The following is a 15,929-nucleotide window of genomic DNA, read 5'->3' as shown; positions in this document are numbered from 1 at the left end:
TTTGAATCCTTCAGGAATCAGAATTTTAATGGCACCATAGAATTAAAAGTACAAGTGGATCAGAAGATGGTTTCATGCCTCAGATGTCATTATTACTACATGTAGAAATTTCTCTATTAGTGAGCTAATTAAAGGGCACTATTATTAATTTTTTTAAATCATTGAGGCACAAGAGACTGCTGATGCTGGAATCTGGAGCAAAAACTAGCTGTCTTTCAATCCAGATGAAGGGTCTTGACCCGAAATATCAACTGTCCATTTCCCTCCACATATACTGACTGACCTATTGAGTTCTTCCAGCAGTTAGGTTTTTTTTGCTTGTAGCGACTCACCGTCTGAGCAAGCGAACTGGCTTGGCGGTCGGGTCGCGCGTCGTTGAAGCGGCGAGGCCCAAGATGGCGGTGGGCCTTCGTCTTCCCCGAGCAACAGGGAGAACCCGCGCGCAGGAAAGGTTTGAGGACGTGGTGTATACGTCATTGCCGTTTTTGAGTGGGCGGGAACATGCTCTCTTAAAAGGCCCGCGCAAGGCGGGAAAAAAACCCAGTTCTGTTCTGAAACTCCACGACTAGCGTTTTGTGTTCATTCCGCGGTAGCAACTGCTACATGCTCCAGATTCCAGCATCTGCAGTCTCTTGTGTCTGCATGGCACAATCTAAGGAGATTGTAAAAAGAACCAAAGGTAATGTTGCAAAATGAATAGTTAGGATTTGATTGTTTTAAGTGATAACTTGATGGAAATACACTTAATTGTAGTTTTCAAAAGGGAATTAGATAAATAATTAATGGAGAAAAATATTGCAGGGATAGAGAGTGTAGAGGGATATGGGCGAGCAGTGGGGAAATGGGACTAGCTTGATGGCACCATGGTCAGCATGGACGAGTTGGGCCAAAGGCCTGTTTCTATGCTGTATTACTCTATGCTTCTACAACTCTGAGTGTAAGTAACTGGAATGCTCTTTGAAAGAACCAATGCAACTTCCATTAGCCAAATGGCCTCCTTTTCTGGCACACCATTCCATGAGCCTGCACCATTCTACTGTTAACAGCAGTGCAATAAACTGAAAAGAATGGTGTCTCTTGCTGTAGATTAATCACTATTCACAGAGAGGAGGTATAACAAGTCTTTATTTGGCTGATATGAGTGTGTAAGGGAGAATCTCTGACAAGAGTCATAGAACCATAGAACACTACAGCACAGAAGACAGGACATACGGCCCTTCTGGTCTGTACCAAAGCTTTATTCTGCTAGTCCCATTTACCTGCACACAGTCCATAACCCTCCAGACCTCTCCCGTCCATGTATCAATCCAATTTATCCTTCAAACTTAAGAGTGAGCCTGCAGATTGTCAGACTGCACTAATTATTCTTTCCACACATTTGAGACAAAGACAATGATGGCCATCAGATAGTGACGAGTATCACTGGTAAGCAAGTAACCATATTAAACTGCCCCTCTTGCCCTTAATACCCTGCATCTGGCCAGAACAGAAGTTGTTCTTGCAACCACACCCCATCCTTGAGACATCCATGTGGCCTCTCCCTATCCTACTTTTAAGGGTAATAAAGCAATTAATGTTCTTTTGCCAGACATTCTTATCCAAATGTCCATGACTGATATGACTTGAAAAGCCAGCAGCGAGCAAATGGCCCCTGTTTTTGGTCTTCTGAAAGTCTCACTTTGGTCACATAACCCATCATGCTTGACCACACTAGTTCACCGTGTTTTAACAGAGCAGATTATACTTTTAACCTGTAGCTTATACTATTTGTAGCTTTGTATAACTGCAACATACAATCAGTGATTTACACGCACAAATCGTCCTACACAAACATAATTAATATAGATTAAGGACATTAGGGACTGTTGCTTAGGTTTATAAAACCTACCAAAGAACTATGCCCATCATTAACACTCTAGAGTTGCTACTTTAATTAAAAAACTGGTTAATGTTGGCATTTATGTCAGCATTCTGGATTATTCTACAGGACAAGTACAATAGAAATGCAACTTAATTTGCCTGGCAAGAAAGTGCATTGGTTATATCCTTGGTTATATCTCTGGCCGAGATATCATCATTTCCAGAGCAATAAAAATGGTTTAGTTTATGTCCTGTTCATTGGGCAGGAAGAGAACATTGAAGTATTGCTTGAAATAGAGAGGGCATAATGCTGGAGGCTAGGTTCATGTGCATCTCTACTTTAGCCTGATGACTGTTGTCCTGCCTTTTCACTGGATTTGCACCCTAAGTGCTGCTGGTGTATCTAAAAATTGATGCAATTTGGTTGAAAGCACTGCTGAGAGTCAGCAGCTGAGTTGGAGGGAAAGACAAAGTTGGAGCTATTAGGTGCACTGTTGGAGAGACAGGAGCTGGGGATAGGAAGGAGCAGACACCATCACCAAAATTTGCTGACTACTGCCTATGCAACAAATTGAAATCAGATTATTTAGCCTGGCGCCATTCTAGCAGCGAATGAACTGTAATAAAGCCATAATGCAGTCATATGATTACTAGATCAGAAGCCGGTGACAACCTTTTGGGTCAACACCCTGCATCAGACTGTGCTTATGAGTCTCAACCCAAAACGTCAATCATCCCTTTGCCTTCACAGATGCTGCTTGACCTGTTGAGTTCTTCCAGCAATTTGTTTTTTGCTCCTTAAATTGTGCCTTCTGGTTATTGACATTTCAGCCTTTGGAAACAATTCTATGATGGACACTGTAACTAAACCCTTCATGATTTTAAATCCATAATCAAACCTACTCTGAGCCACCTGAAATGTTAATGCTATTTCTCTTCTCACAGATGTTGCATTTGAGAAGATCTGCATTTCCAGCATTTGCTTAGTATCCAGTATCTGCAATGTTTTGATTTTTGTCTCCACTTAGGCTTTTCTGCTTCAGAAGAGAAACCCTAACTTTCCATGACACTTTCTCAGAGTGACACACAATAAGATTTACCACCATAAAGGCTGCAAGAATGCGGTGAAATAAATTATCAGGCCAGCATTCATCTTCCGTGACACATGCAACAAATGCTTGCTCGCAGCCAACAGAGTACAGCTATCAGCTGGCTTTAGTGGGCGTATGAGCATTAGCTTTGGCTGCAAGCAAGTTGTTTAAGCTGTTTCCATGTTTACAGAAGTCCTGTGTAAAAGCTGTGTTTGGAAACATCACGTTGGCTGGATAATGACTCTCGACAACACTTACAACGTCTGACGTCAATTCAAGCATACATAAACACTATATTGTAATAAAAAATAACAATAAATCTGCTGGGACCATCAGATATTTTGAGTACAAGTATTGCAGAGAAGAAAAATACCTTGGGGCAGAGCACTCTTAGAGCAATTAATAGTAAAATTGCTGACTTAATAAACTGAATGTCAGAAAAAAAATGCAAAGAATTCAGAGGATTCTTACTTCAGCTGCAGAGAACTTTTCCCTTTTCACCTCCGACAAAAATTAATAATTTTGTTGACAAAATTTATCTTATTCTGATAAATGTCCAACTTGGGAAATCAAGAGGAAGAAACAATTACGTCAATAAAATTAAATATAATGGGTTCTTGCATCCTCAAGATGTATGGTCCCTGCTGTTATATTAGGAAATGCAGGAACCAATTTTCATTTTTATCCCTATAATGAAAAGAATTTGGGATCACATACTCTGTTCTTAGTGGTGTTGCTCAAGTCAGAAGCATTGTCCAGGAAACCAGGTGAACTCTCAATTCTTTTTGAAGAAATGTTATCGGATCTTTCCCATCTCCCAATGTAGGCATGGCATCAATTCATTGTCATAGCCATTGGAAAGCACTTCCTGCACTGTGGCACTGCAATAAAGTGTCAGTCCAGAATATTCCACTTACGGAATTTACCAGTTCACTTATGGTATTAGCCATGGTCTTAAGACACAGATCTTGCAGTAAAGCAGAGATTACTTTGATATAGTCCTTTCAGAATCATAGAATCCTACATCATGGAAACAGAACCCTGAGCCCAATGAAAGCACTTTGAATTTTGAGTGCGGTTGCTGTTATAAAGGAGTCAAATGCAGTAGCCGGTCTGAACCAAACTCCCACAAACAGCCATCAGAACACATCTGTTTATTATATGTTAGTTGAGAGAGAAATGTTAGCTGGCAAATTAGAACCACCCTTTTTCAAGAGGCCATGGAATCCACATCTAGCTGAGGAAGTCTCAATATAACAGCACTTGAAGCTGAATGGAGGTTACTGCATGGACTTGTCTCTGGATTGGATTTAACTCATTCAACTGAATGAAGGCTCTCACGTGAGGCCTTCAGGGTTGATTTTGTTCACTGATGGCAATGCATAGAGTCAAAAGCGCAAGCACAGGCCCTTCAGCCCACCAAGTCTGTACTGATCATCAAGCACCATCTATGTAATCCTGCATTAATCCTATTTTTTATTCTCCCCGAACTCTCCTCAATTCCACCCAGATTCTACCACTCACCTACAAGCTAGCAGCCAAATAATCTACCAACCTGCATGTCTTTGGGAAACGGATGGAAAACAGAGCACCCGGAAGAAATCCATGCAGTCACAGTGAGAATGTGCAAACTCCACATAGATCGCACCAGAGGTCAGGATTGAACCCAGGTCACTGGGGATGTGAGGCAGTAGCTCTACTGCCTTCACCACCCTTTACCATTCTTCCCAAATTGTCCCTGAACTGGAAAGGCAATGAAGAGTCAACTGTATTGCTGGGTCTGGAATCATGTATAACTCACCAGGAAAGAAGAACAGATTTCTTTCCCTGAAATAGTTCAGTGCAATCTAATTACTATTATTTTTTGTCAATTGCTTGTTTTTAAACTCCACAGCTGCCCTATGGGATTCCAGCTCATGCATTGCAGTCACTGGTCCAAATCAAAGTGTTGATCTAGTGATCTAACCTGTACTGGCATGCCTTATTGCTGAATTGCATTTGGACTGAGTCACAAAGTCATAGAGACATACAGCATGGAAAAGGACCCTTCGGCACAACTCATCCATGCCAACTGTGTTGCCCAGCGAGCTAGCCCCATCTGCCTGTGTTTGGCCCGTAGCCCTCTAAACCTCTCCTATCCATGTCTCCAGTGACATCCAGTCTCCCTGATAACTACATCTGCACAAGGTGCATCCAGCTGCAGCTCCTTACAGACCGTGTTAGGGAACTGGAGCTGCAGCTGGATGACTTTCAGCTCCTACGGGATACCAAGGAGTTCATAGATAAAAGCTACAAGGAGGCAGTCACTCCTAAGCTGCAGAAGGCAGGTAGCTGGGTGACTGTCAGGAGAAGGACTAAGAATAGGCAGGTAGTGCAGAGTAGCCCTGTCGCTGTTCCCCTCAATAACAGCTATACCGCTTTGGATACTGTTGGCGCGGACAACCTACCAGGGGAAAGCCACAGTGACCAGGTGTCTGGCACCAAGACTGGTTGTGTGGTGCAGAAGGGAAGGGGGGAGAAGAGGAGAGCGGTAGTGATAGGGGATTCAATAGTAAGGGGGGCAGACAGGAGATTCTGTGGACATGAAAGAAACTCCCGGAGGTATGTTGCCTCCCTGGTGCCAGGGTCAGGGACATCTTGGATCAGGTCCACAGCATTCTGAAGGGGGAGGGTGAACAGCCAGAGGCTGTGGTACATATTGGTACCAATGACATAGGTAGGAAAAGAGATGAAGTCCTGAAGAGGGAATATAGGGAGTTAGGTAGGAAGCTGAAACTCAGGACCTCAAGGGTAGTAATCTCTGGATTTCTGCCTGCGCCACATGCCAGTGAGGGTAAGAATAGGATAATTTGGCAGATGAACACGTGGCTGAGAACTTGGTGCAGGGGCAGAGTTTCAGATTTGTTGATCATTGGGATCTCTTCTGGGGAAGGTACGACCTGTACAAAAGGGATGGGTTACACCTGAACTGGAGGGGGACAAATATTCTTGCGGGCAGGTTTGCTAGAACTGTTGGGGAGGGTTTAAACTAGTTTGGCAGGGGGATGGGAGCCTGAGTGATAGGTCAGAGCTTGGTTCATTTAGTGTACAAGTAGATGCAGTGTGTATAAAGAATGTGGGGAAGGAGAGGCAGTTGAAAGGGCAAAATTGCAGTCAGTTGGATGGGCTGAAGTGTGTCTACTTTAATTCGAGAAGTATCAGGAACAAGGTGTTACGGACTCAGTGAAAGTCCCTTTAAGATAGGGAGTGTGTGTGTATATGTGTGTGTGGGGCGTGCTTACGTCAATAGAAGATAAAGGACGTAATGACGTTGTTGAAGAAGTTAGAAGAAGAAGAAGGAGAGAGAGAGAGAGAGAGAAGGGAGAGAGACACCAGCCTGCTAGTTTTCTCTATCGATGGATGAGAAACAATAACTGTGTTTGCCACTGAAATCCATGTATGGAAATTGGAAGTAATCCGGTGGAGTTCACTTTGTTGCTGACCTGTAGAAGGAAACAGGTATTTGTGTGTGGACGACCACGATTCGGATGCTTTTCGGGGTGAGGAAGTCACTACCGAGTAAACACTGGAGTGTCGTTTGGGTTCCATCGTGGAACATTTGGATTTCGTATGTACTCTCTGTCTGTTTTTCTACATCTACGTCTTATCTTCAGACAACAGTGGTTGTTGAAGAAGCCCTTGCTCATGTTTCACGTTATGGCTTGCGGAACTGAACTTTAAGAACCATTCCGGAACTTGGAGTTTGGGACTTTGTCACACACACACACGACGAGTTTAGTTTTGGGGTTAACGTTCGAGGTTTAACATTTTTGAATTCTAACATACTAACATTTTTACTTTTATTTTACGTATTATCATAAGTAGTAATTAATAAAATAGTTTTTAACACTGAATCATGCTCAGTGTGTTTCTTTTGTTGCTGGTTCGTGACAAAGGCATGGGTAAGTATGTGGAACTATGACGTGGTGGCCATTACAGAGACTTGGCTATCACAAGGGCAGAAATGGCTGCTGGATATTCCAGGGTTTAGCTGTTTCAAAAGGGACAGGGGCAGAGGTAAAAGAGTTGGGGGGAGTGGTTTTGCTGATCAGGGACAGTGTCACAGCCGTAGAAAGAGAGGATGTCATAGAGGAATCGTCCACTGAGTCAGTGTGGGTGGAAGTTAGAAACAAGAAGGGAGCAATCACTTTGTTGGGAGTATTCTACAGACCCCCCAAAAGCAGCAGAGATGCTGAGGAGCAGATCGGGAGGCAGATTTTGGAGAGGTGCAAAAATAACAGGGTTGTTGTCATGGGTGATTTCAACTTCCCTAATATTGATTGGCACCTCCTTACTGTAAAGCGGATAGATGGGACGGAGTTTGTTCGGTGTGTAGAGGAAGGATACCTGACACAGTATGTGGACAGGCTGACTAGTGGAGAGGCCATACTGGACCTGGTACTAGGCAATGAGCCTGATCAGGTTTCAGATCTCTCGGTGGGAGAGCATTTTGGAGATAGTGACCATAACTCCTTGACCTTTGCCATAGCCTTGGAGAGGGATAGGAGCAGACAATATGGGAAAGTATTTAACTGGAGGAAGGGGAATTATCATGCTATTAGGCAGGAACTTGGGAGTGTAAATTGGGAACAGATGTTCTTGGGGAAGTGCACAGTGGAAATGTGGAGGTTGTTTAAAGAATACTTTCGTTGGGCTCTGGATAGGTTTGTCCCATTGAGGCAGGGTAAGGATAGTAGATGGAAGGAACCTTGGTTGACATGAGATGTAGAATATCTTGTCAAGAGGAAGAAAGAAGCTTACCTGAGGTTTGGAAAGCAAGGATCAGACAGGGCTCTGGAGAGTTACAAGGTCGCCAGGAGGGAGATTAAGAATGGATTTAGGAGAGCTAGAAGGGGTCATGAGAAGTCCTTGGCGAGTAGGATCAAGGAAAACCCCCAAGGCATTCTACACATATGTGAAGATAAGAGGATGACTGGAGTGAGGGTAGGACTGATCAGGGATAAAAGAGGAAACATGTGCCTGGAGTCAGAAGAGGTAAGGGAGGTCCTTCATGAATACTTTGCTTCAGTATTCGCCACAGAGAGAGGGACCTTGACGTTTGTGAGGGTCATGTACAACAGGCTGATACGCTAGGGCATGTTGATGTGAGGAAAGAGGATATGCTGGAACTTTTGAAAAATATTAGGATAGATAAGTCACCAGGGCCAGACGGGATATATCCAAGGTTGTTACGGGAAGCGAGGGAAGAGATTGCTGCACCTTTGGTGATGATCTTTGCATCCTCGCTGGCCACAGGAGTAGTGCCAGATGATTGGAGGGTGGCAAATGTTGTTCCTTTCTTCAAGAAAGGGAATAGGGATAACCCTGGGAATTACAGACCAGTGAGTCTTACTTCAGTGGTGGGCCAATTACTGGAGAAGATTCTTAGAGACAGGATTTATGGGCATTTAGAGAAGCATAGGCTGATTAGGGACAGTCAGCATGGCTTTGTAAGGAGCAGGTCGTGCCTCACGAGCCTGATTGAATTCTTTGAGGATGTGACGAAGCACAATGATGAAGTTAGAGCAGTGGATGTGGTGTACATGGATTTTAGTAAGGCATTTGATAAGGTTCCTCATGGAAGGCTTATTCAGAAAGTCAAGAGGCATGGGAGCCAGGGAAGTTTGACTGTGTGGATTCAGGATTGGCTCGCCCATAGAAGATAGAGGGTGGTGGTAGATGGGTATATTCTGCCTAGAGGTTGGTGACCAGTGATGTTCCTCAGGGATCTGTTCTGGGACCCCTGCTCTTTGTGATTTTTATAAATGACTTGGATGAGGATGTGGAAGGGTGGGTTAGTAAGTTTGCTGATGATACAAAGGTTGGTGGTGTCGTGGATAGTGTAGAAGGTTGCTGTCAATTACAACAGGATATTGATAGAATGCAGACCTGGGCTGAGAAGTGGCAGATGGAGTTCAACCCGGATAAGTGTGAAGTGATACACTTCCAGAGATCGAATTCGAAGGCAGAATACAAGGTTAATGGCAGAACTCTTAGCAGTGTGGAGGAACAGAGGGATCTTGGGGTCCAGGTCCATAGATCCCTTAAGGTTGCTGCACAGGTCGATAGGCTTGTTAAGAAGGCAGATGAAGTATTGGCCTTCATTAGTCGGGGTATTGAGTTCAAGAGCCGTGAGGTAATGTTGCAGCTCTCTAGAACTCTAGTTAGACCACACTTGGAGTGTTGTGTTCGGTTCTGGTCGCCTCATTATAGGAAGGATGTGGAGGCTTTACAGAGGGTGCAGAGGAGATTTACCAAGATGTTGCCTGGATTGGAGATCATGTCTTATGAGGATAGGTTGAGTGACTAGGGCTTTTCTCTTTGAAGAGAAGGAGGGTGAGAGGTGACTTGATAGAGGTGTTCAAGATGAAAAGAGACGTAGATCGAGTGGTCAGTCAGAGACTTTTTCCCAGGGCAACAATGGCTAACATGAGGGACATAATTTTAAGGTGATTAGAGGAAGGTATAAGGGAAATGTCAGGAGTAAGTTTTTTACACAGAGAGTGGTGGGTGCGTGGAACGCACTGCCAGCAGAGGTTGTGGGGGCAGATACATTAGGGACATTTAAGAGACTCTTAGATAGACACATGAATGATAGAAAAATAGGGGGCTATGTGGGAGGGAAGGGTTAGATAGATCTTAGAGCAGGATAAAACATTGGCACAACATTGTGGGCCGAAGGGCCTGTACTGTGCTGTAGTGTTCTATGTACTTATCTAGACGGCTCTTAAATGTTGCTAATTTGCCCGCCCCAGCCACCATTTCTGACAGCTCCTTCCAAATACACATTGTGTGAAGAAACTGCCCCTGGTGCTCCTTTTAAATCTTTCGCCTCTGATCTCAAACCCTATGCCCCCTTGTTTTTTTCACACACCCCCCCCCCCGGAAAAAGACTGTGTGCTTTCACCCTGTCTATGCTCCTCATGATCACGAGGAAACTTCTAATGAGAAAGCTGAGCAAATGGACAAAGGAAATCCATGTATGTGAGTGTACCTTTATCAGCCACCGCTGTATGAATGTTTTCTTTCTTCAGTAAAGAATGCTGGGGCACAGATTTCTCCTTGTTACTTACATAGAAACATTTAGAATGTTGAAAGGACTGGACAGAGTAGATGTAGCCAAGCTGTTTCCCTTGGTGGGTGAGTCCAGGACCAGAGGGCACAATCTTAAAATTAGAGGGTACAGGTTTAAAACAGAGAGGAGGAGAAATTTCTTTAGCCAGAGGGTAGTGAATTTATGGAATTCTTTGCCATGTACAGCAGTGGAGGCCCGATCATTGCAGGCGTTTAAGGAGGAAATAGACAGGTATCTAATTAGTCAAGGTATCAAGGGATATGGGGATAAGGCCAGAAATTGGGGCTAGAAAGGAATAGTGTCTTTTTTCCTTTAGCTCATGGAGCAGACTTTTCTCCCCCATTTCTCATTTCTTTTTTCTTTTTCCCTTTCTTTTCTTTGGAGCAGACTCGATGGGCCGAATGGCCTACTTCTGCTCCCTTGTCTTGTGATCTTGTGATCTTGTGAGTGAGCAGCTGCATAAAGAGGCTTTGGACGCCACAAACTTAAAACTCGCAGACATAAAACTAGTTGCTAGTCCACCGTAAAATGACTACCATGCAACATTAGGAATTACCTTCTTAATATTTAGTCAACACTTGTGATTTTGTGAATATTTTGTAATCATTGCTTCTGATGTAATACTTATTGCTATGGTTCCTGCTAGAAATCAAAACAAATTACCTCCATGGACGAAGGAATTTGTTCCCTTTGATATCACTGAATAACAATGAGGGTAACAAGAGAAAGTAAACTCTCAGCTTCGGGATCTGGTCAGTGGGTGGCATTCATCCTGTCAGCTTTTATTAATTCCAACATTCCTTTAGAAGAATCAAGAGTATATGACACAGAATATTCAAGTCAGGTCAGGTCAAGTAAGGTTACTTAACATTCAAATTCAACTTCAGGTCACTTAACATTAGCATGACAACAGTTTATTTATTTACTTTTTTTTTACAATTTTAGTTCATTAAAAAGCTACTAAAACTAATCAATTATGCGGACTGGCAGATTTTCTGCACTACTAGAATTAATTAAAATAAAAAAATAAAAATCAATTACAATTTACAACCTTAAAGAAAATAGATGAGTTTGCAGAACCGTGAGGGAACTGAAGGAAGCATCATCCATCAGTGGGGACACCAGAGGTTCTGCAGGTGCTGGAATCTGGAGCAACACACACAAAATGCTGGAGGAACTCAGCGGGCCAGGCAGCATCTATGGAGGCAAACGGACTGTCAATGTTTCGGGCTGAGACCCTTCATCAGGACTGTTGTTATCCCTGGAATATTATCCCTGGAATCATTTTGGTAAATCTCTTCATGGGGGGAGGGGAAGGAGCATGAGTTTGTCCTCCTCCCCCTACCCCACCCCTTTGTTCTGGCTTCTGCCCTCTTTCTTTCCAGTCTGGATGAAGGGTCTCCACCCAAAACATCAGAATCAGAATCAGGTTTATTATCACTGATATATGTCGTGAAATGTGTTGTTTTGTGGCAGCAGTACAGTGCAAGATGTAAAAACGTGGACTGTTCATTTCCCTCCATGGATGCTGCCTAACCTGCTGAGTCAGCATTTTGTGTGTGATGGTTCATTCAGTGTTGCTGTACTCAACCACAGCTTGTTAAGGTAATAGTAGCCCTTAAGGTAGCAGTTACACAAAACATGCATCAGCCACAACCACCTCTTTAACAGAAAGAATACCGTACAAATAGGTGAACATATTCATTTTAAGAACCTATTAACCTGTAAGTCTAATTGCAATGAAAAGTTTACATTTAGCCATAATAACAACTCTTAGTATATCTGAGACCTTATCAATAGTGTAGAAGTGTCTTTGACTCTTCCTCATTTTCACTCTGCTTGTCTCCTGTTCTGCAGAAACTACTCCCTTACGACCTACCTGTCATTCATACATCTAATTGTTGACAAATTCATATTCACAAACATAATTATTCCTTTGGACTCCTTTGGAAAGACCTGTGCATTCAATGCATTCCTTCACCATACTGAGAAATTCATTTCTATCGCTGATTTTTATTCTTTATCACTGGATCTTCTTGTTGCTCTGCTCCTCACTGTTTCCTCTTTCAAGAGTTGAGTAATGGACTCCATCTCTGCTCACCCAACTAAGACCGTTGTGAGACCTTTCCCATGGCCTCTATCTTTACTAGAACACTTCAAAGCCAGTTCTGCCATGTTTGAGTGACTGCATGCTGAGTGGATGCCACTAGTGATATCCTAGCCCCGATCTCACTGAACTGATCTGTCTCTTGTGCTACATACCAGTGCTGCTGCCGTAATGCTGAGCATTTTCCTTGTAATTGTCCAATTCCATTTCTTAAAGAAAATTATCCTTACCAATAACCTCATGGGGAGCATTCAGCAAGCAACTCCATATGTTTTGAGTGTAGGTTACACCAGTAAGATACACACTATAGACCCACTCAGTGGGTCAATATGGTGTGTGGTGTGTGGGTCACACAGTAATCAGTGGGTCTATAGGGTGTGTGGGGTGTGGGTCACAGTGATTAGTGGGTCTATAGGGAGCGTGGGGTGTGGGTCACACAGTGATCATTTATTGCATCTAGTGTTCCTAGTGTGGCCTCCTCTACATCCTTGAGACCCGATGCAGATTGGGGGACCGCTTCATCGAGCGCCTTTGTTCCATCCGCCACAACAGCCAGGATCTCCTGGTGGCCAGCCATGTTAATTCCACTTCTCATTCCCACACTGACATGTCTATCCATGGCCTCCTCTACCGCCATGCTGAGGCCAGATGCAGGTTGGAGGAACAACACCTCATATTCTGCCTTGGGAGTGTCCAACCTGATGGCCTCAACATCGATTTCTCTAACTTCTGGTAACCCCTCCCCTCTATTTTCCTTCCACCTCTCTTTGCTTTCCCTCATTCCTGTGGCCCCTTCACCCTTTCTCTTTCCCCTCTGCCCTCACAACCTGCCCACCTCCTTCCCTTTATTCCATGACCTACTGTCCTCTCCTATCAGATTCCTTCTTCTTCAGCCCTTTGCCTCTTCCACCTATCACCTCCTAGCTTCTCACATCCCACCTACCTACCTTCTCCCTCTCACCTGGACTCACTATCACCCGCCAGCTGGTGCTCCTCTTCCTCCCCTGACCTTATTCCAGCTTCTGCCCTCTTCCTTTCTAGTCCTGATGAAGGGTCTCGGCCCGAAACGTCAACCGTTCATTTCCCTCCATAGATGCTGCCTGACCTGCTGAGTTCCTTCAGCATTTTGAGTGTGTTGCTGTTGATTACTAATTCAGCAGTAAAGGTTGAAGGCAGTAGCATCCTAGCCACTGTAAGTGAGCTAAAGTACGGAGATAGCAAGCAGTGAGGTTAACGTGCTCGTAACTAACCTCTGACTCAGTGCCTATGCCGCTGAGCTACAGTGAATAAATTACTAGTCAGCCAGAAGACGTCTAGCAAAGTTGCTAACCACTGGACATGGTTAAGTCTTTTTGTCAATGCTGTACCACAAGATTTTTTACCTCTGAATTTTCAAATGTACTGGTTCCAAATGTATTTAGAATCAAAGGGGGGACTGTTGGATTAGGGTCCAGATTGTTGCTTCTATTGTGTTTTTCCTTGTAGTTTTAGCTTTCTTTATGCTTGCTGAAATGTTTGTATTATCACCTGCTTATCTGTAGACTTGTAGCAACTTGTAGTATATTTGGTTCTATATTTCTGTAGTTACCTTGTCTGCAAAGCTGAAGTGTTACTCAGGCAGTACTTACTTCTGCAGTTTCACACACAAAATGCTGGACTGATGAAGGGTCTCAACCTGAAACATCCACTGTTTATTTCCTTCCATAGATGCTGCCTGACCTGCTAAGTTCCTCCAGCAATTTGTGTGTGTTGCTCCAGATTCCAGCACCTGCAGAATTTCTTGTGTCTCTGACTTCTGTAGTTTCACTGCTCACAGGTTTCTTATCTGAGACCTGTCCGACCAGTTTTGCTGTATGAAAGGGGAACATGATACGGTTACAGTCCAGTTACTCCTCATTACTCTTATTGTTGCGTTGCTGGCTGGTGCAAGCTGACCTTATCTGACCTGTACTATGATGAACACCTAATAAAACAGCTGTAACCATAAGATTTGTGCCTCATTCTTGACTTCCGAAGAACCTTCTGAACAACATCACCTCAAGATCTAACATGTGCAAGGTCCTTCTAACAGGGAAAACTTCCTTTCCTGGGATTCCTGACTTTTGCTTTTAGTAAACATCCACAAACTGGTTGCATCCTTTAGGAGGTCAGTCCCTGGTGTATTATATATGATCTAGAGCAGTTTGCCTCAATGACTGTTTCATCTGAAGAACCATCACTTATAAACAACTTTGTGTTTCCACAGTAAAGGAATGTCACAAGGGTGTGCCTGCACTACTCCATGTATTACCTAGAATGTGCTTTGTATCACTACCTTCCAATTGTAGGTAACAACATTGGAATACTGAATACTGCAAATGCTCTCCCAGTTCTATGGGGCATGTTTATGGGGTTGTTGGTCCTAACTATTGGACACAGTCCTGTAACTCAGAGCCATCTGAAGGCTGGAATCGCATGTATGACCCTGCCCATGGAGGTTTTGAGGGAGCTGATTCAGCTATTGCATTTGGTGGGAGGTCTGTGACTTCCTCTCCTGCTCCCTCACTCAGAGCCATGGGAAGCACACAAGTTTGAGCCAGTACACTAACTGTACTTGCTGATTGATTTTCTCTGCATATGGGATTTTCTCTTCATTTGTAGTGGCATAAAGCAGAGGACTTAATGCAGAGGGAGGGAGCAAGGCAGGATACAAATTTTCTCTGGCTTTATCAGTTTCTTGGACATAATCAAGATGAAGGTCTGAAGTGGTCACTATCACTACAACTTCACATTGTTTTCACAGCTGCCTTTCTAACTTCTGAATAATAGCATAGCACCATCTGCAATCTGCCTCCCTTGGCACTGCAGGAACTCAGTCTGATTCTGCTGCCCTGAAATCTGCTCTGGTATCCTTCCATCTTAATATTCCAAGGATACCATCATGATCTTCCTTCACACAATATATTGCATGATACATTATCAAACACATTGTTCTATCTGGCTTCCACTTCTTATCCTGAATCTATTCTCCAATTTCCAATCTATTTCTACTGCATCCTGAAAAATAAACCTTTGATATTTATGCAGGCACATATCCAACAGTGTCTAACACGTAGATGCACATCCACACCCTTCTTACTCATATTAATATTGAAATCTCCCCAGAGATCTCTGAGTGGCATATGGTGATTCTTTAATGAGACATCTTTAGTCGGCATAACTACAAAGGATAAAGTTCAACCAGTGATTAATCAATGAAAATTGTGATGTTGCAATAATACCTGATTTTGGTTGTCAGTCAGGTTCTGACTGGGTTGTCACTATAAGATTTGCCAATTCATATTCATAAATCAAGAGACTTATTCGTGACTACAACAAATTGCTCTAGGTACAGGTATGTTGGTTCTATGCCCAACAAATTTTTTAAGTAAGTTGCAACTAGTACAAACAAGTATCAAGCTATCAAATTTAACAAAGACAATAGTCATTGTATTTTCCCTCAAAACCTCAGAGGCTCATTCTCCAAGTGTATGCAGCATGAATCACTGTTCCTCCTGATTTGTCCTGTTGACCACAGATTCTCTTCTTGTGATGTACTTTCTCTCTCTTGTTCTAATTCTGTACTTAACACATTATTTTGATGTAATCTTATCTACTAATCACCAATTTTCAGAGCTATGTTTACCCCATGCCTTTCAAAGATACATTCCATTTTTCATCTGTTACTAACTCCATCTCTTCTTTTGTAGACTGAGCCATTCCTTCTTATCATATCTAC

This window comes from Pristis pectinata, chromosome 22 (assembly GCF_009764475.1).
Source record: "Pristis pectinata isolate sPriPec2 chromosome 22, sPriPec2.1.pri, whole genome shotgun sequence".
Classification (NCBI taxonomy): Eukaryota; Metazoa; Chordata; class Chondrichthyes; order Rhinopristiformes; family Pristidae; genus Pristis; species Pristis pectinata.
Note: the sequence above shows the minus strand (reverse complement) of the source record.